General features: G+C 38.4%; 1 protein-coding gene across 7 annotated transcripts in view; it reads left to right on the top strand.

The window, feature by feature from the left end:
* PRUNE2 (prune homolog 2 with BCH domain) overlaps positions 1–20,461 on the top strand; it is a 139,157-nt gene that overhangs the window by 6,103 nt on the left and 112,593 nt on the right. The gene's annotated exons all lie outside the window — the stretch shown is intronic.

Here is a 20,461-nt window from a genome sequence, read left to right as displayed (position 1 = left end):
CCTCTGTGTGTTTATACAAACGTGCACATCTTTACTAGGGAGAGTTATGTCCTCTAGACTTGGTCTCTTTTTCATCATCACTGTGCAATTTGTAGTGGAATGCTTCCTTGTGTTTTGGGTATTATATAACCAAAAAATATTTCTTAACTGGAGAAAGAATTCAGAGAATCATAACAAAATGGTTTAAAGAATTGACTTCCAAGGAAATAAAGATGAACTAAACATAAAGCTTTCTTAAATTACTGCTGAGCTGAGACATGAGGGCATTCTGGATCTGTGGGGTACTAAAAGCAATGCAAAGAATAAATCATTCATTTATGTACATAGGTATAAATAAGAAATTGCAAATTGCTCAGAAGAGGCTTAATAACAAGAGACTATTTCCTGAAAATGAGGTGTTTTAGCTAGGAGAGCAGTGTCCCAGAGGAAGGAATGGAAGCCCCTCTATACAAGCAAACCAAAATAAAACCTGTATTGGATAAACATATATAAAACTACTTTAGAAAACAGCTTACAGTTGTAAAGAAAATATGCTGAATGATTTAATAGCCTTTTATAGTTTCACTAAAACCATACAGGCTACAGACATGTAGCAGAAGCGGAAAATTAAAATGCTTTTCCTTATTTTTTTTTGTTTGTTTTAGAGGACAGAAATAACATTTTAAAGCGATAGCCTGCATACCTTGCCTTTCATAAGTCTCTGGTGCAGTGATATTTTCTCCTTTTTCACCAAAAAAAAAAAAAGAATGGAAATGGAAGAATAAAGCACATTGTGGTGGGTTTTCCACTGGAGGGGGTGAAGTACATCAGATAAATCAAGATTAAGCTAAATTTCTATCCTGAATAACTTTTTGGATGTTGAATCATTGCATGTGTAGCTCACAACCTTTGTTAATTGTTATACACAAATAAATTCCAAAGGCATCTTTGAGTAGGAGTTAGAAAAAGGAAGATTGAAAGGGTTGGTGTCTTTAAGCATAGGGACAACATAGGAGGAAATTAGAAGATCTGATTATTCTTTCCATTCCTCTGCTACTGACTGGCTGGAGATAAAAGTTAACATTTTATTATTGAATAGGGGATGATAGATGAAGCAGAGGAAGGTTTGAAAAGGTTACAAAATGTAATTTAGGGATTCTGTTTAATGTGTTGGATCAAGGAGAGCCCAGAGAGCCTGTATGGACAGAGCCAATGTGAAAGGGTCAGAACCACAGACTAGGGGAAGAGTTTCCATGGTGTGGTTCTGGAAGCTACTAGGTTACCTCTGCTGAAGACAAATAACATTTCTGTGATTAAACCATCAGGTAATGATAGCTTGTGTTTTGGCTCTCAGGGTAGACAGGAGAGGCTGATGACGAAAAACCACTGTGGGACTTCGCAACAGGCAGGATGATGAACATGATGCCAAGACTGTGGACCCAAGTGAAGGGCAGGATAGTTTTATTAACCCCTATATATCTGTTATGTATGTCCTTGTGAGAAAGAGGTGTGCTAAAAGGAGATGGTGTAAAAGGTCAGGTTTGGAGTGTATGGTGAGATTCTTCCAGGTAGGTGTGGAGATGGTGTGGGACTTCAGTGTGAAAGGGGGAGGGTGGGAGCAGCACCAAAGTCCCATTTGCCAGAGGGAGATCAGGCTCAGAGCTTAAATGACTTGATAATCTTCCTGTTATATTGTTTTTCTCCAAAGAAGAGGGCCTGGTGCCAGCAACAGTTAGACAGATCCTTGACAACTGGAATGATGTCACTTTTTCTAGTCAGATATGAATAGATTGAAGCACAGTAAGGACAGAGGATGGACAGTGAAAAGGTTAGGAACATTTCAGAAAACAGTGACGTCTGGATGGTGTCAGATAGTTCTCTTTCCTTCTTTCTGCATCATTTGACAATAACTGAATAATGTGTAATAGATCTAATGCACTGGCCCAGTTCCATCCTGCACAGTCATAACCTGCTTTTGTACATTCCTCTCTAGACTCAATTTATTAGTGTTAAGCCTCCTTACGTCAACTTCTGTCCAGAGCCCAGTAAGATTTTGCAGTACACCTGACATGATTTACTGGTTTTGTACTAGTTACGAAACTTTGCTATTGCCATATTTTGATAGCAATAATTGTGTTTATGTCTTCTTGTAATTGACAAAATTTTGATTGTCTCTTCTGTTTGTAAGTGGCTCTGTATACAGTGCCTGGTTAAGTGACAGAATGTCATGCTAATGTGACCTTTTCCCTAATGGTTAATCTTATTATGCTACAAATTATAGTTAAGAAATAGTCTCTTTTACAAGAGTGATTAAAAACCCCTGAGCAAAGATGAGTTGATAGGAAGGAGAAACCTCTGCATTGTTTCTTCAGATGTTACCATGCTTTTCTAACTCATTGAAATAAGTGGAGACATGAAGTCTAGCAAGTGTGCTAACAGAGAAAGGCATATTCTGCTTGGTCAACCTTGTGTGCTCTCCTGCAGTCAGCAGGATAGGAGGAAAGAAAGGAACTTTTCATTTTATGAATTTTTTTCCTTTTTGAAAATTTTTTGTTTGTTTGTTTTTAATACATGGGAAGCAGAATTGCTCCACTTGGAATATATTTGACTTTTTTTGAAGCAACAAAAAATAGTAAATTTAATACTTGGAGGAACAGTTTCTTCTAAATATAGACAGTTGGCAAGTGGTCAGTTGACTGATTCAGCAGCCTTGCTTTTACTTAACAAAGGTTTCAACACTCAGTCAAAGTCATTTGTAGGCATGGCTGGATTACAGCTGAGTCGGAAGGAGTGCAATGATAGGTTAACGTGCTGGAAAAGTATACTGCAATTTTTTTGATGGAGCGTGTATGCAGTCCACAGAAGTTTAAAGTATGTTTAATTAGTTTTTCTCCAGATAAATCTGTTTGAGATTGTGTTCTGGGCATTCATACTACTCAGAAAAGCAAGTGGCTGTACATGATGTACCTGTGTATTGTGCGTTGAAGACATTTAGGTCTGTATGAAACCCTGGAAGGGTTAGCCCACCAGGTTCCTGCACTTTTTTTTATACATCTTCAAAGTTGATAGCCTTTTCAAGTTAAAAGACCAGCTATTATTTTAAAACCACTGTTTCAATTCTGTCCTCTTTCTGGTTTTGGATTTGTTTCTGTGTTGCTTTGAGTTTTTGGTCTTTTAATTCAGGAGGCATAAAAAAGGAAATCACCCATTTAATTGGGAGAACTTCAGTGCAGAAAATAAATGAAATTTCCCTTTTTTGCAAAGATGGATTTAGCTGTCCTTTCTCTTGATTTTGTTGAGATAGTAGCTGTGGTAATTTTTTCATTAGCAAAAATACTGTAATTCAAATTTACCTGATCTATAGATTATTTTTTTTTCCTTCAAAATGAATTACTCATTCAATTTGTGAGGGGATTATAGGCTGAATCCCATCACTAAGGCATAACCTGCAGTAGGAGATTATATACTGCCTCTCCACCACTGCTCAGGGAAATGTGTTCATTTATTTCTTTGTGATATGGTGAAAGTGTAGAGGCTAATGATAAACTTCAGAGTTGCTGCAAACAGCTTTAAGATGATACATTTTGGCTATGTTTTTGCATAAAAGTTGTTTTGTATATAAGAATAAGAAATGTGAGATGGTTTTGTACTATTCTTTGCTTTCTGCATATTCTAAGAAGCTAGCTGCATAAACTTAAATAAAAAGAGTTCTGTGCTGTTATGTGAAATTTGCTCCTCCCTTGAGAACTTGACGCATGCTAGAACTTCAACATTGTCAGTGTTAGGAGGAATAAGTGAAGGCCATGACTTCATTTCTTCTTTGGAAGGGTGGCATAACTGTGCATTAAAGCGTTAATTCCAAGGATGAGAGTGGTGCAGATTGAAGTTCTGGTCTTAACGTTTCCAGAGACATGGGCTCATATCCTGTTTTAAATCACATGTGAAAATCAGTTAAGTGATCTAATCTTAGCAGCCATTTGTTCACCTCTTAAAAACACTGCAGTTTCCAACTGACAGCTTTTGCACAGTGGAAGAGGGATTTCTAAGACTGGGTCTTAAGTCTTTTGTTTGATCCATTTTGTGAAGTTTCTGCAATAGTTGTTGGCATGAGCCTGTCTCAATATCAGAGTGTTGAACCTTAATTTAAAACAGCAACGAACCAAATGAAAACAGCCATCAGCTTATCTACACCCCCTCACCCTTCACTGTGTGAAAATTGGGCCAGTTACAATCTCATGGTCTGAAAAGATAATTTTTTTTACAGATTCTAAATAAAACACAAATTACAGTTGATAGAAGAAATGAATTGATTTCAAGAAATAATTTTAGTTAAGTTTAGTAAGTATGAAGACTCTGAAAGTCTGCTTGACGGAAAATGCTCCATTCTTGACTGAATGCTTAATCACTTACCTTTTAAACTAGTTAGATATTAATTTGAATTCTTTGCACATTTCAGTTTTTCAGAGTTTAGATTGGTCATGTTTGATGATATCGTGGAAAAAACAACCTAGTTAGTTGCCATATTAAGTAGTGATTGAAATCTAGCTGCTTCTGTCCCAACCAGATAATAATTACTGATATTGAATTAATATCAGTCTGTAAAAGCAGAATCTACGGTTTGCTTCCATAAATCAGAAGTGGTTATACAAATGAAGCTAATGGGTAATCAAGAGACAAGGAATTCTGCTTGAGATATGTTAGGCTTATGGCAGCAAGCAGGACAACCCAGTACTATTTCATAGCATTTTTTTGAGCTGAGGCAGCAACGCTGTGACACAGTAGCAGAAGTAACAGCTGAAGTAGATCTGACATGTTCTGTCCAATTTGAAAGCTTAAAAGATGATTGCACTCCAGGCATTGTAAGGTTAGAACATATCTTCCAGATGCATGAGAATGTTTCTTACAGATTTATTGCATTGTGACAATGTGGGACTCATTTTAAAGTATGGGTTTGGATTTTAATGTTTCCAGAGTGACTACATAGATCCTTCAGGTAGAGAGCATATGTGTTAGCAAAAGAAAAGAAGCCAAGATAGAGGAAACTGGAAGGAAAGTGTAAACATTGAACGTGTCTGTCCAACCTGACATCCCAGCTTTCAGTAAGCCCATATAAATAAAATAGCACTTTGATCTAGTTCAGTTGCTTGTGCGCTCATACTTTCTGTTGCTCTCATGCACAGAAAGAAACACAAACTCTCTCTCTCTGCAAGTGGGTTAATGGACTAGGGAGCACTTGGGCAGAATTCTCTGCCTTAAATGGCTAAACCTGACCACAGTGTGAGCCTGAAGACTATTTCTGAAATCCCACTGAACTAGCTGGGGGATGGTGTCTGTGTTTTGTGCATGCACAAAACTTGCACTCATATGCAGGCTGTAGTGCATCTCCCAACAAGTATAACTGTTGTCAAGCTTGGGGGATGCAGTGTGTTTTATTTCCTGCTCATCTCTAGGGAGGCTTGTTCCAGAAATTGTTTAGATATGCAAGAAGATTGCTAAGGTGACAAGGGTGAAGACCTTACTGAATAAGGCTGGTCTAGTTGGTGTCTTTCATAGGGACAAGAAGTACTGTCTTCTTAGGTAAATTTACACCTCTAAAGAAAGGGGGAACTAGACTTTCGTTATGCCCCTATTGTATGTTTTGGCTTTTGCCTTTCTGACAAAAAACTGTTCAAGAAACAAAGTACTCCTAAAGCTCTACTTTTCATTTTGAGAGGAAGGAAATATTTGAGGACCTTGAGGGCAAGACTTACAATTTGCTGCTGAGGTCACATGGCTTGTTCAGCTTGGAGAAGGCTGAGAAGTGACCCCATCCCAGTCTCCAGCTTCCTCTATGGGGGCAGCAGAGGGGGAGATGCTGATCTCCTCTCTCTGGTGACCAGTGATAGGACACCAGGAAATGAAATGAAGCTGCAGGAGGGGAAGTTCAGATTGAGCGTGAGAAAATTATCTTCACTGAGATAGTGGTTGGTCACTGGAACGGGCTCCCTAGGGCAGCGATTGTGGCACTAGGCCTGTGCCTGTCAGAGTTCACGGAGTGTCTGGACAATGCTCTTAGTCATATAGTTTAATTTTAGATAGTCCTGCGAGGAGAAGGAAGTTGGAGTCAAGGATTCTTGTAGGTCTTTTCTGACTTGAGATATTCTAGAATTCTATGATTCTGTGAAATATGAATAACTTTTAGCTCTTTCTTTGAAACTAAAAGAAACACAGTAAACAAATTTTTGCAAGCTTTTATACAAAATCTAAAATATATTTGCACTTCCATGTATTCATAATTTGACATGTTCTTATATGTATTTTCAAGGCTGGATATTAATGAGTATGTGATTAACAGATACATTCAGAGCATCACAGGTTCTTGAGAAAGCATTTTAAGCCAATTGACTGTCATTTTTAGCAGGAAAGAGAGACTGAGCTCCATCCCCAAGAGATGCCAGCAGAATCCACAGCTGCAGTGAACGGAACAGGTGACTGGATGTCACTGACACTGTACACAGCTGCAGCTGAAAGGCCATTTATTTACAAGTTAAAAAGATTTAGCCCTCAATATAGGCTATTCATCTCTGACAGTCCAGAGAAGCTAGAGTGGCATGCCTTCTAAATCAAATATGCTTTTTTTTTTTTTTTTTTTTTTAAGAGTAACATGGCATTGTATTTGTTTTTAGGATCCCTTAACACATTTCTGAATGTTTAGAAAGTAGCCTATTTTTTTTGCTAATTTGGTATGAGTTAGATTGACAGGTGATAGACAGAAGAGCATGTTGTGTGCACTGTTAGAAAACGCTGCTATATTAAGAAAAGTAGCCAAAAGTGTGTTAGAATAGATAACAAGCAGGGCAAGGGACTTTTCTTGCACTTTCTGCATCTTTACAGCATATTTAGATACTTGCAAGCTCCATTCTATCCCTGTGCTGAGTACTATTTTGAAAAGGGTTATTGTCTGACGCTTCTAAGTTAGGAATAGCTTGCTGGAAATCATGGAACTTTATTTGAAATGGTGGGTGAGTGAGACAGGGTCAAGGCCAGGGAGTGAAAACTACAAAAAATTCCACCAAACCAATTAACCAAAACCAACTCCCCCTCCAAAGCAAAACCCCAACCAACCAAAGAAACAAAAACCAACCAACCAAAAACCAAAAAGAAAGAAGAGAGTGGTAAGCAGAATGATAATATGAAAGCTATTATTTATTGAATGCAGAAGTGTCCTATTTTGTTCCTGGTTCTGTCAAGAATCTAAATAAACTTGAAAACTAGACTTGCATCTTGAAAACTTCCTCCTGCCCCTAAGCTTACATTGTCTGTTTGTGATTTTTAGTTACTATTGTTAGAGAGAAATTAATTTCAGGGTCCCAGCTTCACATAATTGCAAATGTTTCTGAGGACATTTAATTAAGGTAAATCAAGGTGCATAAAGTTTAAAATAGCTCAAACCCACTGAGCTTTAGTAACTAGGTCTTTTTCCTGGCAAGCTCTTATTAAAAACACCTATATAGATTTAATAGTTGTACTGGGAGGCCAGAGAGGAGTGTAAATCAAGGGAAACAAATGTCATTTGAAAATAGTGGAGTGTTTCCAGTCACAGAGAGATAGGTTTCCCCTTCTTCCCCTTCCCCTCCCTTCCCTTCTCCTTTTTCCCCGCCCCCTTCTTCCTCTTCTTCTTCTTCCCCTTCTTCCCCTTCCTTCTTTGGTGCTCATAGCTTCTGCTGCTGAATGGTCTGTGAGAAGAAAGGTTTTTCTGTTTGTTCTGAAGAAGGCCATGATGAGCCACTATGTTATTTCTACTTTTGACAGGGTGCTGTGTCATCCGGCGTCTAATGCTGACATTGTCTCTCTCTCCTAAAATATATCTCTTCTAAATGCATCTTTTCAAGTGTCTTTCCCGGGAGGATTCTTTCCCTGGAGGAAAGAATCATCAAGTCTGATTTAGCTCTTTATCATCTGCTCTTTAGTTACAGACATTAGTGCCAAATCCTTGTTTTGGGCTTGCTATCAGTGGGAAGAAAATGTAAGACACAGAACATGTGTGTGATGTGTTCTTTTTAGCTAATGATAGTCCTTAAGATAAATGTTCTCAGTAAGTCAGATGTGGTACTTTTTTTGTCCTTGTCCTCAGGCCTGCATAGCTGCTGTACCAGAAGACCAGGGGAAGGGTGGTAATGGAGATGTGTGTAATTAGTTCTGGTTCTGCAGAGCTTGGAGGAGCTTACTCGAGCAAACATGCAAAGGACCGACTATACAGTCTCTGAGGTCGAGACGCTAAACAGGATCCCTTGCTGTTTGTACACAACTACTATGTGAAATGTTAACTCATAAGCATGTATTCCTCATATTTTAAGTCTTATAAACTTGCACAGAAATAGTTACCTTATATTCCAGGTTACTAAGTAAGAAGATATGTACATACTCTGTCCTACTGGACATGGCCAGCATGCCTACCTGAATGTGTACACACCTAGCCCACTGTGTGAAGTGTCCAAAGTTCATACCTGTGGGGACTTCTGCATATGTAAGAGTCTTAGCTTTTGATGGTAAACTGAAACTGTGCTCCATAGAAGTTACTGTAACCTCATCCCATCACAGACATTTAAATTTAGATTATTTTCTTCGTAGCAATGTGTAAATCCACAAAACCATAAAATGTAGGAATATTTTAAAATAGTGAAAGACACTTCAGAGTGAAAAGTCAATACTTTCAGTAATTTGGAGATGGGAACTTGGCTAAATAATAATTTGTGCCGTAAAGTTTGAAGGGGGGACAAAGTATCTTTACTGAGATCAGTAATAAGAAATCAAGTAAGTAGCACTAGCACAGCTCAGCACTCTGTGGCAAGACCGAAGATATTTTGGAGGAAATAGGAGAAACATACTAATACTGTTCCAGAAAGCTGCTAAGCTTTATGGTCTTTCTGCAACTTTAATTCGAGGCTCAGTTCGAGCTGTAATTGGTATTAGTGTCAGATATGTGGTATGTGGAGAATCAGTTGCACTTACATAACGTTAAGAACACACTTTTGTATTTGGGAACAATACTATTTCGTTTCTGGGAACAATAACATACTGTGATGTTTGCTTTGGACAGAATTTCTGAAATGTCTTGGCTGCTTTTTTTTTTTTCCCCTTCCCTCTTTGCCTTTCAGAATGTTTATGCTGACTCTCTGCTAGTTTAATTTTCAGATACTGATGGTCGTGTTATTGGTGTCACTTAGCCATGATGGATGAAGGAATTGCTTAGCCAGGGGTAGCCAGGGGTGGTATCTATCTACTGTGTCCTGCTATTTGCAAAGTATTCAGACTTCTGAATTTAATGGTAATTTTTTCTGATGAATTATATATTAATTGAGAGATTTTTTTAATTTAACTATTTTCTACTACATTCTCTGAATATTTTTATGCTGAAACATAAGAAGAAAAGAGAATTCCTTCTTGCAGTGACTTCCATAATCATTTGTGCAGCTTTTTTCTGCAGTGTGACCTTAAAATCTTACATCATGGAGCTCTAAGAACAAATTTATTATCCACTCGCAATCTAAATGACTAACAGATTACATTGTCAGTTTGCACACCATCACCTCAACCATTATATATATTTTTTTTAAGTTTGATGCCATTCTTGACAAACTTTAAGATGAAGACAAGTGTCTGGTGCTAATGGGTTCTCCAAAGATAACTTAATGTATTCATTACAGTTATTAATACACTTCAAGAAAAGCATACTTAAAATATGCACAAGCAGGGAAAAGCTTACCTCCATTAGCCAGTCTAGAAGGATTGTTCTCATCTTAGGTTGCAGGAGAGGGTGCCTTTGCATATGAAGTTTATCCCTCACATACGATTCTCCTGAAAAGAGAATTCCGTTCATGAGGAGCAGTTAGGTGTAGATTTCATTTAACTGTGTCACAAGCTGTCCCCCGTATTGTGCATTTTAAATGGCTTTTTGAGTTTCCTTTTGGTGTTAAGCACAACTATCACTTTATATCACATTAACTGATTTCACAGACTAATTGTCAGCCAAGTAAAAGCCACAGTTTTTTGTGCTGATGTTAATTTAAGCATGTTGCACAGCCCACATGCTTCACAATGTACCCTTCATAACAAAACAGGTAATTTATGTCATTCTCTTATTAAAACGTGCATGTATATTGCTATCTATATATCTTATAAACAGTTTTTAAAGAAAATAATTAAATGCAAATTAAACAGACTGTTTTGATGCTATTTGTGACACTAACTACCATAATTATTAGCATCCTTGCTCCCCAAATTGACAGAAATCATTACAATGTATTTTTAAGACTGGTTTTAAAAACTCAGAAATGCAGTGTTCATATGACTGCAGCAAATAGACATGGATCTCCTCTGGTAGCCATAAGTCTATTTTTATAAGTAGACCTCATTCGCAAAATTGGCTTCTCATATATTGCTATGCCTGTAATATAATAATTGAATCACAATGCCTCTGTGGGTTGGTCCTTGCATAAATCTAAACAATTTACTAATCGGTTTGAGTGATCATGTAGTGGAATATCTCAAATCTCTTTTAAGCCAGTGTGTTCTTTTAAGACCTGATGTGCTTTTTTATTCTGTAGTGGCAAGTATGTGTTGGTATTTATACATAAGAAATCCATCTAGAGCCAGAGATTAAATGTTCAAATATAACTGTGTATGAATATGTTGCCATTATATCTTATCCTCGTTAACTGATCCTGAGGAAAAAATATTGTTCTACTTAGCTGGTAAAAGAAAGGAAAGTATTATGCCATGTTTATTTTTAAGACTTTCCTAATTCCATTAACACTGAACAGATGTCCTTTCAACAGCAATACAAGGCCAGCACACGCTTCCCGTATAAGGGAAAGAAAGCTACACATAGTTATTCCTCCTGTTCTTTCAGTACAAAATGCTTATATTACACAAAAAGCTGTGTAATGGTCCTCTGATCTGCTGAGATTTATGCGAATAACTAAGCAGAAATAATAAACTAAAGAAATGTCGGATTGATCATAGGGAGTGACCTTACACTGCAAAGCCGTGAAATCATCACTGGTTTCTAAAGTTACCACTGTTCCTGTTCTGACAAGTGTTTAACTGGATGCTTGTCTGTTTCTCCACGGGTGAGGAATCCGTTTTTCTTTAACACCTTAAACACCTTGCAAATACAGAGGAATTTTAGTTCATGTGTTGCAGTATTCTCACAGCTGGAAACACAGAAATTGTTTTATTGGCACCTACTAAATGTCCATGTGGCGTAGGATGTTGTGTTGCTAGTCACTGAGGTAGGGTTTAATTACAAGCAAATTCTAAACACCTACTAATGTTCTCAGACTTTATCAGTAGAAAAGTGTGGATCTGACTTCTGTGATCAGTCTTTTGCATCAGATATTTTAGCTTGCCTAGGTACCTTTTATGTATTTAAGTTTGGGGTTTTGTTGTTGTTATTTGTTCATCAGCATTTTTTTGCCCTGTGCCCAGAGATTTAAGGACTTCTCTCTGTGGAAGAGGTATTCTATAATGGATGTTGTGCTCTGGTGTTTTTTTACCTTTAGAATCACTTTAATCAAGTTCAGAGCTTTGTAAGTTGTTGGAAGTAAGGTATTAGTCTGAGAGGGAGGAGATTGTTCTTTGCTAGTTTATGTATCTCTCCACACCTTTCTACTCTCTGTTCTTAACTACAACAGCTGTAGATATCAATGGATGCAATATATACATAAACGTATGCTCTTCAATTGAAAACCAAGAGCTTGACTGTTGAGGAAAATCAAGCAAGTGCCTATGTGGGGAAAGACGCTGTTAGATGAAAAATACAACGTAGTATGTTAAATATAAAACTAGAAGATATTGTTGATTTGTCAATTTAAAGCTAAAGTAGAAATACTAATGTAATTTGTTTCTCATTAGCGTATTTTTTTTCTAAAATATTTGTTGTCTTTTGAATGAGCTAGGGCAGCAGATTTGCTAGAGATGATGAATTACCCATTTTGGTGTTAACTGAGAAGATTCAGCAAAACTATCATTGAAGAGGATGTCTTATTTTATCAGTCATTAGTGTCTCTTCATATGTGAATTTGCCAATTTATATCTACTGTTTTTCTCTTGTTCAATAAAATTTGAAATAATACATTGTGAAACCCTTAATGAAAATCAATAAAATGGAGACAAACCTTAAAAAAAAAATCTCGTTCATATGCGTTCCTTGTTCTCAAGTTCTGTTAACGCTTACCAATTTTTTTAACAGAAATTAATGGCAAAGCAAAGCTTAAAAGAAATTATTTTAAAGCTTTGTAATCTAAACAGTGCTTCAATTTACTTTGTAATTACACTTTAAATAATTTTGTCTATTATTTTCCATACTTTTAAAGCAATAGTTGATATGCTGACCATGAAGATAAGCTTTAATGCTATATACTCTCTATTTCTATGGTTCTTTTCTCGATAACTTATCTTTTATGAAATGTAATGGAACTACTGTGCCGCACAGAGTCTGTACGTGAAATCAATAGACTTTTGGGGTTTTCTTTTTGGTGGCTACAGTGGCAATATGGTTATAAGTCTACATGAGAAAGATGTGTTTATTTTATTGTGGTTCTTGACAGATGTTGGCTGTGCTGTGAAATTGCTGTGATGATCAGCAGAATTAACATGATATGTTCCTTTTTTTTCTGTACCAGTTCTCCTAGTGCATTAAATTTAAAACGTGGCTCAGGTACACATATGTTGTATGCCAAGACAAAATAAGGTGAAATAGAGCTGTGTTTCAGCGGGGCGATAATAATCATCACCATAAATATTTGCAGGGTCTTAATTTGTATGTCAGTTCAAGGTGTCATTGGCACTATGCAAGAGTAATAAGACAGGAGTCTTACCCAGGATAGGTAACCTCTGGGTACTTAATTTTTTTGTGAATCTTTATAATGGGCACTGTGGTGCCCTGTGGGACTTTAACTATTGCAGTGCTGAACTCTGAAGTGGAAGAAGGAATGGGAAGTGCAGATTTAAGCTTATTTCCTCCTGTAGTTCTTTCCCAACTTGTCCCGGGCATAGGACGTAAAAATGATTCCACCTCCTGATAACTTTTTGCTTCCTCTAGAGGATATTTTTCAAAGTGATTTTTATTTCTTCCAATCCTTTTACTGTTTTTCCATTGCAAATTGTGCTGGACAAATACAAGGATTAGATTCAGTGTTTTCCCTGATACACTACATTTTCACAGAAAGACATTTAAGAAGTAAATCCCTGCTCAAACTTTTTTTTTTTTTCTGAAAAATCTTAAATCCTTATCAGTATTTTAAATATTTTCCCTGAAACCCAAACACTCCATTTCAGTTTCCTGCCCTTTTCTCATGGAATGTTAAAAGATGAAATTTTTCAATAAATTTGGACTAGTGTTGCATTTCTTCAGTTAGGCATATTTGTGGATTTTTTGCTTTTACGGAAGTGTATTTTACCTGTTCTATCTCATTAGAAGGAAAACTAACAACAGCACAGCAAAAAATGAATGTTTTAGATTGCTACTGTATATTGCCTTTCAGCACACTTTAATTAAAGTGGCATTTGTTTGTCCTATAATATCACCATTCCCTAATCGATGTACTGAGCAAGCACCATGGTGACAAGATAAGTTGCTTTGTTTTGTTCCATATGTCTGTGTTCCAAATTTTCCATAGTTTTAATTGGTTCCCTGCAGAATAACATTTACAAGCATATGGTATGGAAAATGCTGACTGCATTTGTTATCATATATTTTAGTACACTGGTGGCACTAGATCACTAAGCCTTTAAATGTGATTATGAGGTTATTTAATGCAGTCAATAGTGTGCTTAAAACACAGCAAAAAATCTGCAGTGAGCCAAATGGTATCAAGGAAATATGTTTGAATGCCTTCTTAATGCTTCAAGGATAGATGGGAAAGTCTGATTCAGAAAGGTTTTTGGTAATGTTTATGCTGAAGCATACTTTGTCACCTAAGAGCAATTTGGAAAAGTTTGTGAGGGCTGCTTGCAATCAAAACAAAAGGAATGTGCCTAGGAACGTGGAATGCAGAAAAGGCAAAATACTTGATACATCAAAGGTTATTGACTTCTGAAGAAATGCACTGGCATTAGTTGATGAAATGGTATGCAGGATCAACCCTTAAATCTCTTCACAGAATCACAGAATGTCAGGGATTGGAAGGGACCTCAAGAGATCATCTAGTCCAATCGCCTTGCCGGAGCAGGAACACCTAGATGAGGTTACACAGGAAGGTGTTCAGGCGGGTCTTGAATGTCTCCAGAGAAGGAGACTCCAGAACCTTCCTGGGCAGCCTGTTCCAGTGCTCTGTCACCCTCACCGAGAAAAAGTTTCTTCTCATATTTGAGTGGAACCTCTTGTGTTCCAGTTTGTACTCATTGCCACTTGTCTTATCATTGGTTGTCACCAAGAAGAGCCTGGCTCCATCCTCGTGACACTCACCCTTTACATATTTATAAACATTAATGAGGTCACCCCTCAGTCTCCTCTTCTGCAAGCTAAAGAGACCCAGCTCCCTCAGCCTTTCCTCATAACAGAGATGCTCCACTCCCTTAATCATCTTCGTTGCCCTGCACTGGACTCTCTCAAGCAGTTCCCTGTCCTTCTTGAACTGAGGGGCCCAGAACTGGACACAATATTCCTGGTGTGGTCTCACCAGGGCAGAGTAGAGGGGAAGGAGAACCCCTCTCGACCTACTAACCACCCCCCTTCTAATACACCCCAGGATGCCATTGGCCTTCTTGGCCACAAGGGCACAGTGCTGGCTCATGGTCATCCTGTTGTCCACCAGAACCCCCAGCTCCCTTTACCCTATGCTGCTCTCCAACAGGTCATTCCCCGACTTACACTGGAACCTGGGGTTGTTCCTACCCAGATGCAAGATTCTACACTTGCCCTTGTTATATTTCATTAAATTTTTCCCCGCCCAACTCTCCAGCCGGTCCAGGTCCCGCTGGATGGCAGCACAGCCTTCTGGTGTGTCAGCCACTCCTCACAGCTTGGTGTCATCAGCAAACTTGCTGATAGTACATTCTATTCCCTAGTCCAAATAATTGATGAATATATTGAATACTGGTCCCAGTACTGACCCTTGAGGCACTCCACTAGATACAGGCCTCCAACTAGACTTCGGCCCACTGACCACGACTCTCTGGCTTCTTCCCATCAGCCAGTTCACAGTCCACCTCACTGCCCGGTCATCCAGAGCACACTTCCTCAGTTTGGCAGCAAGGATGCTGTGGGAGACTGTGTCAAATGCCTTACTGAAGTCAAGGTAGAACACATCTGCAGCTCTGCCATCATCTATCCACGTCGTTATGTCCTCAGAAAAGTCAATGAGATTGGTCAAGCACGACTTCCCCTTTGTGAAGCCATGTTGACTGCCCCTAATGACCCTCTTATCCTTGATAGACCTTGAGATGGCATGAAGGATAAGTTATTCCATCAGTTTCCCAGGGATGGCGGTTAGGCTGACCGGTCTATAGTTACCTGGGAGGATTCTTGCCCTTTTTGAAGACTGGAGTGACATTTGCTTTCCTCCAGTCCTCAGGCCCCTCTCTCGTTTCCCAAGACATGGCAAAAATGATGGAGTGGTCCAGCAATGACCTCAGCCAGCTCCCTTAGCGCCTGTGGGTGCATCCCATCCAGACCCATGGATTTATGGATGTCCAGATTGCCTAACTGCTCCCTAACCCAGTCCTCATCAACCAAAGCAAACTCCTCCATTGTCATGACTTCCTCTGTGGCCTCAGCAGTACAGGGCTCCTCAGGACAGCTTCTGGCAGAGTAGACGGAGACAAAGAAGGCATTCAGTAATTCTGCCTTCTCTGTATCTTCTGTCACCAGGGCACCCACCTCGTTCATCAGTGGGCTTACGTTGCCTCTGGTGTTAGTTTCATCTGCCATGTATTTGAAAAAGCTCTGTCTGTTCTTCACCCCTCTCACCAGGTTTAATTCTAAGGAGGCCTTAGCTTTCCTAGCTGCCTCCCTACATCCTCTGACAACAGCCTTATATTCTTCCCAAGTGGCCAGCCCCTCCTTCCTTGATCTATAAACTCTCTTCTTCCACTCTTGTGTCTGACTCTGGAGACATGAGCACTATATTTTTACACAGATTCTGCTATGGTGGAAGACAGCCGGTCCAAAAGTGAACATGATTGACTGAGAAGATCACAGTTCTCTCAGTATGTTTGAAGGTCTGAGTTCAACAATAGACAGGCTGCCCAGAGAGGTTGTGGAGTCTCTTTCTTTGGAGATACTCAAAATCTGTTCCTGTTCAATCTCCTTTAGGTGAACCTGCTTTAGCAGGTCAGTTGGACTAGATGATCTCCAGAGATCACTTCCAAGCCCAGCCATTCTGTGATTCTGTGACGAAGGTGTTGGGTTATGCCTTTTTGATTGTGCTGGAGTAGAGGATGTGACATCGTAAACAGCTGAATTGGATTTCTTGCTGAGACAAATTGAACAAGGTGGTTTCAAACTGCTCCAACAAGTGCTCAGTTGGTCATTGTATTAATGATGTCTTTGGATTTTGTGAGCAGACTGGGAACACAGACACAACCCAGTCAATCAGAGAAAGAGGGTCACTCCATACATGGAGATGTCTGGTGTATGGATCACATCCTTTGGATATAGATTCAAGTGGTTCCATATACCTTCTGTCCCTAGCCTGAACCCAACCTAAGATAATAAATTACTTAAAAATTTCTACTGTTTTAATATCATCCATGTAAAAAAGTGTAGTAGGCATTAAAGCAGCACAACTTCTAAGTTTATTAGTGATTAGCATATGAATGTTAAAAGTAGTACAAGAATATGATTATGCATTTTCATTTGCTCATATGCAATACTTATATGGCCCTGATATTTGTATCATGGTGAGGGCAGTTCGGCGATCTAAATAGTATAGACATAACCAATTACTGTATGAGTAAAAAGGCAGTGCCTTCTCATAATGGAGCATATGTTTCTATTCTCATAACATCCCAAATCAAAAATAGATTCATTTTGTAAAATCAAATTTCATTCTGTTTCTTCCTTAGTGCACTGTCATTTCACTAACAAGTGCAGTGTTGCAAGATAATTTCTAATCTGTGCTCAACTTCTGCAGCAAATCAAGGCTACATCTCTCACACAGATACTTGGGCTTAAACATGCCAGAATAATAGAATTCCCTCATGGAAAAAGAAACTGCCAATAATAAGAAAGGACTTTTGGGAAAATTCTTTTGGGGAGTGGTGTTTGCAGCAGGCATAAAGGACAGCAGAGGAGTACTTGTTAGTTGGTTTCTGATTTTCAGTGTGGAAAAAGAAATAGTGACTGAAATAATACAAAAGTTTAAAAAAAATCTACTCCATCTTTTCTGAGGCAATCGTATCAGAGTGGGTAAAAAGTCAAAGACATTTTAGAATTATAGTATGATAAAAATATGTTGAAAGGTAAAGTTGAAACTGATTTTGGTCTTCTGATCATCTCTTCCAGCCATGATTTTCTCTCTTAACTGAAGGTGTGTAATACATGTTAGGATAAGTCACTGATGGGAAGATGGTGTCTATGATTTTGTTGATAGCATGGACTACTTGTTTGTGTTGGATCACTTAAAATGTAGGTCATGATGAAGGGGAGACAGAAGTTCACACAGAAAATCTGAAACAAAGTGAAAATGTGATAATGCAGCTATGTTTGATGTTTGTATTTGAGTGCAGTATGTAATAAATGTTATCTAAAGCACATTGATAAAAATTTATAAGAAATGTTGAGATTGCAACGTGACAGAATAAAAAAAAAATGAAATAACAGAATTGAACCTGCTTATATATTGTCCATATAAACACAGAAAATTCAGTCTCTCTATAATTTATTCAACTTCCGCAGTGTGCGATGCAGGGGATTGTTGGTATTGGTCACCTCCTGACACAGCACAGGACTCGTACAATTAATGTGACAGGGACACTCTGCCCCTCAGGTAAACGTGATCCCTACTTTTAACTCATTTGTTTTTAATATCTCAAGGGACACCTTGATCCTGTAATAAGATGAAAAATTCCTAAAGGAGATTAATACTGTCAGGTCCTATAAACTGATAGGCATCCCAGTCTCCCCTTTGCATGTAAAAGGAGAGGGAAGGGGAGTTGTGTAACTTGAGCTGAAAATTCAAAGATATGCTGTGACTGGCTTTAGACCATAAAGAGAACCTGGAACAGGAATATAACTTGTTCTTCTGCAGAGCTGGCTTGCTGTATGCTGTGTTGCTGATACTCACTTATTAGGTGAGAGCACTAATCCTGTATAAAACACATTAATTTGAACAATAAATAAGTTAATGAAGCACAAGAGGAAGAGGGGATCTTTGATTTTTACCTTTGTAACTTCTCTGATAGAATATCCTATTCACAGGCTGTTGAAGTACTGCTGATTCAAGCTTAAATAATCATTCTGCTGAGAACATTTTCCTTTTTCAGCCATACAAGATCATATCCTGTTTTGTCTTGGCAAGAAGAGCAAAGTGATATCTTTACTAAGCCTACAATCATTTAGATTTTTTCCCTCCTCGCTTTGTTAATCTTGTATTGCAAAAACTTAGGTTTCTTTAATTCCACAAAAGAAGGCATATTTAATATCTATCAAAATGTGTAGTGCCAAAGTCATGCTTCCAAAATGTGTGTGAATGTGGGCATGTATGTGTACCCCATGTATGAACCCTTTTAAAAATCAAATACTGTTGGATATACTATATACTTATACCCCATGATCCAGTAGAAGTGGTGTCTCAAAACCTGGCTCTAAAGGCAAAATTTTAGAGAAGCAAGAGAGTGTGAACATGTAAAGCTTATAAAACATGGTGGAAAATCAACACGCAACCAATTGATGGAATAAATCTAATTTTAAAAGGAGCTAACAAGATTTTGATTGATGTTTTTAATTCTGCGGTGCTTCTATTGATATTTAAAATGCATGTCTGCATTATTTGATTACTCCAACTATTCTTTTTCAGATGAAAATTGCATCTAGAAATCTTTGTTGATTTTTATTTTTTGCTGTGTGAATAAATATATGATAACTTAGAAGCTATTTCAAGAACAGGCAGAGCAGACTTGCATGTGGTTATATCATGTAAAATGAATTAAAAGTGAAAAGAGAGTAGATGTTTGCAGCTGATAGGAATTCTTTCTTGAACAGTGTGACATTTGTCTGCCTGCAGAATGCCAAATCAGAGTCTGTTAGTAATGCAGAAATATTGAACAGAATTCTCAGCAGCAAGAGCTGACAGTGCCAATTTTTGATTAGAAATGACTGGAAAGGGGAACTTCTGTCTTGTGGAAATTCCAGGAAGAGTCTAGGGACAGGACTTCCTTGCCTGGCTGGCATGCCAGATAGTTAACCTGCCTTATTTCCATTTTAAGTTTTTAAGGATCAGTGTGCAGTGTGATTTTGGGAAATGGCTCTTGGCTCTTAAATATGTCTTTTAAAGTATTAACTTCAGAAGACCAATAATGCTTGTCCAGGAGGGCTATGTTCAACCTCTTGTGGGGACACGCAGTCACCATCAGAGGGTAGGACTGAGTTAAAATATATGTATCACTTAGGCTGCAGGTTAAGTTCTACATGCGTGGCAACTAAGTTGCAAACTTGTCCTACCCGTAGTCTTTTGTCACCAGATCTTATTCAACACAGAATATCAGGTGAAATTCTGTGCCTATCCAACCATTTCTAAGGGTGGCAATGAATTTTTCTGACACTTCCACTTTTGTTTATCTTTTTTGTAAGGCTGTGTCTCCCATATAAAAGCAGATGGTGTGGATTTTATTGGTGTATATTTTATTCTGCCAGTGGGATTGAAATTTACTGTAAAAGCTTTTTCTTAGATCCATTAGTAAAGCACCATTGTACACTGTAGATCCAACAGATAATTATTAAAATATCATAGAATGGTTTGGGTTGAAAGGGACCTTAAAGATCATCTAGTTCCACCCTCCTACCATAGGCAGGGACACCTTCCACTAGACCAGACTGATCAAAGCCTCATCCAGCCTGGCACTGAACACTTCCAGGGATGGGGCATCCACAGTTTTGCTGGGCAGCCTGTTTGACGTGCCTCACCACCCTCATGGTGAAGAATTTCTTGCTTTTATCTAACCTAAATCTACCGTCTTTCAGTTTAAAGCCATTACCCTTTGTCTTATCACTACATGCCCTTGTCAAAAGTCCCTCTCCCGCTTTCTTGTAGATAGTGGAAGGCTGCTTGTAAGGTCTTCCCGGAGCCTTCTCTTCTCCTGGTTGAACAGTCCCAACTCTCTTAGCCTGTCTGCATAGGAGAGGTGTTCCAGCACCCTCATAATCTTCATGGCCCTCCTCTGGATTCACTCAAACAGGTCCATGTTCTTCTTATGTTGGGGACCCCAGAGCTGAATGCAGTATTTCAAGTGGGGTGTCATAAGAGTGGAGTAGATGGGGAAAATCACCTCCCTCAACCTG

Source organism: Patagioenas fasciata, chromosome Z (assembly GCF_037038585.1).
Source record: "Patagioenas fasciata isolate bPatFas1 chromosome Z, bPatFas1.hap1, whole genome shotgun sequence".
In the NCBI taxonomy this organism is placed as follows: Eukaryota; Metazoa; Chordata; class Aves; order Columbiformes; family Columbidae; genus Patagioenas; species Patagioenas fasciata.
Note: the sequence above shows the minus strand (reverse complement) of the source record. Positions and strands in the feature narration are given on the sequence as shown.